This window comes from Temnothorax longispinosus, chromosome 10 (assembly GCF_030848805.1).
Source record: "Temnothorax longispinosus isolate EJ_2023e chromosome 10, Tlon_JGU_v1, whole genome shotgun sequence".
Classification (NCBI taxonomy): domain Eukaryota; kingdom Metazoa; phylum Arthropoda; class Insecta; order Hymenoptera; family Formicidae; genus Temnothorax; species Temnothorax longispinosus.
This window is the reverse complement of record NC_092367.1, coordinates 10,448,702-10,451,532: the sequence shown is the minus strand read 5'-3', so window position 1 is coordinate 10,451,532 and position 2,831 is coordinate 10,448,702.

Here is a 2,831-nt window from a genome sequence, read left to right as displayed (position 1 = left end):
CGGCATACTTCGTGTCCTGAGGGTACCTCGGTCGCGCACGAAACACATTCGAAGAGCTAAAAACGAGGAAGCAGACACAAACGACGCAGAAGAAGATTCAATAAACAATAAAACGCGAGTTGACAAAATATTACAGTTGCTACGTCTCGATCATTTAAATGCGGAAGAAAAAACTAGTGTCACTAGGCTAGTAACAAATTATGCGGAAAGATTCCATTTGCCAGGAGAGCCGCTAGGCGCAACTAGCGTATCAAAGCACTGAATATTTACTACTAACGATAGACCAATCAACGTCAAGCAATATCGTTATCCTCGAATACATAAAGAAGAAATACAACGACAGGTTGACAAAATGTTTAAAAAAGGTGTGATAGAGCCGTCGAGTTCGCCTTATAATTCTCTTTGGTGGATAGTTCCAAAAAAGGACGATTCTAAAGACAATAAAAAATGGCTTCTCGTAATAGACTTTCGTGCGCTTAATGAGAAAACGATCGGTGATGCCAGGGAATAAGATATAAGGAGACTGATCTCCGTACTATGAAAGTGGGTCAATTTTTGGGCGAAAGTTGGTGGCGCTGGTGTTCCAAAAACGGTACCCTCGCTGCTGGTGACAGGCGGCTGAACAAAATTACGCGATGCGCGAGGTTGGAATTTTACTACATTGAAGTATAAGAAAAGTGAGTTAAAAAGTGAGTAATAATTGAGAAAGTGAGTTATAATTGTGAATTTTAATGAATTATTATGGCTATGTTTAATAGAACAAAAATAGATTTGTAAATAACATCATTAATCGAAACTGCAAAGTATATGTGCTGTGGTATAATAATAATCATGTAAATCATCGATAAACTACCATTATAAAAGAAATTAATGAATTATTATGGCTATGTTCAATAGAACAAAAATAGATATGTAAATAACATTATTAATCAAAACTACAAAATACTGTGCTGTGGTATAATAATAAATAATCATGTAATAATTCTCTGATGGTTCTATATTTTGTATACTCTACATACAATAAAACGCTAAGTATATAATAATAAATATAATAATAATTTATTAACAAAATTATTTTTTAATTCACATACTCTGGACATTTATATGATTTTTTGGATCATTCGAAGGCTTGCGTTTCGAACATGATCTTTTGCGTTTCAAACATGCCTTAGTAGATGCGGAAACTGACACATTTTCTTTGCTGACCTTTGCAGCTTCTACTGGAAGCGTTTTCTCTTTAGCAGTAATATTGCTTTTCTTTGGCTCGTCTTTGGAGTAGGTGAGTTTAGAAGCTTTCCTCCTTTCTCTAGTTTGCTTTTGTTCAATATTATTGTTCTTACTGTCCTGCTTCGTAATGAAATACATTCGAGTGAGAAGATAGAACCGCATGACACTGTCCGTCAGCAGCCGCTTGTGTTTGTCACATCCAACGAGCGTTATTGGTGGAAGTTCATCGACAGCTTTCGTGACGCTGAATAAAGTATTTTCATTCAGTTCTTCGGAGCTCACTGTTTCGACAGTTGCTCTCTCCAGTATGGAAAGGAATTCCTCTAATTTCCGCGATGGATGTTTGAGATTCCCTCTCGATTTTATATTGATCAATTTATGATTTTCCGGAATCGCCTCAGAAGCCGGCAACTCCAAACTTTGCAGGCAATCCTGACAGACAACACGTTTCCCTTCCTCATTAAATATCGCAAATCGAGTGCCTTTCCTTGTCACGTACCCTGCTACGTATGCTAATACGTATTCCGACGTACTGCATTTGAAATAGTCGTGCTCCTTTAACAGTGATGCAGCATCGTAAAGAACATCCATATTTGTTCCTCTGTCCAGGATCGTATCAATTTGAGCGTCCCATTGGTCTCTCCTTTCATTGGCATCATTCAAGTCTTTAATGCTCAACAGGACATTAACAGTATCAGCGCCCGAGATATTACTGCCTTTGGGTGGTTTGACTAACGAGTACGTTGACACAAGCCTGTACATCTGCACAAATAAGGTGCTGTCTGGATGTTCGTTTGAGCCACACGAGTTTCGCATCATGCCAAAAAATCGCTGCAACAGAATACATAGTTCGAGGGAATAACATTATTAATATTCTACTATACTGGACATAACTATCTAACTAACAACATAAAATCCTGAACCCTACAATTGATGTTACAAAATTTGTTCTCGATGTCATAGTAATCGAGAACGAATTTCGAACAACCTCCTGATTTTATCCGCTTTATTAAGATCGGTGGAAAAAATATATACCTCTAGATTATCCTGATTCAGCCTTGCCATCATGACGTATGCGAAACCAGTCTTCGACAAGGTACGTACAGATTTCTAGTGCAGCTTGCAGCGAAACTTTCAATCCGTAGCACGTAGAATCGGATAAAAATTCATATCCTCTTTCAATAGCCTCTTTTTCCCAAGCTCTGATGTACTCTAAGAATTCTGTCACATCCTATATTTGTTGAGGAATGCATGAAGCTGTCGTAAATGGTAAGTAAAGCATGATTACAAACTCTATTTACATACCGCCCAAGCTTTGTTTCCTGGTTTCATGTCATCAATCGGAGTGCGGCTGTTCATCGCAGTGATTAAATTTTTCATCCTGCGACAGAATTTTTGCGTCCCTTTCGAATCCTTCAGATCTTCGTGATTATTCTCAAAAATTTCCATGGCATGTGCTACCCCGAAGAACTGTAATCACATTGAATATTCAAAGCGTTATGAAATTGCATGCAAGATAAAAGTAAAAGATTATGCAGTTAAAGGTTGTATATTAAGTCGAATTACTTGAAATGCCATAGCCACATTCATCTTTTGATAATATT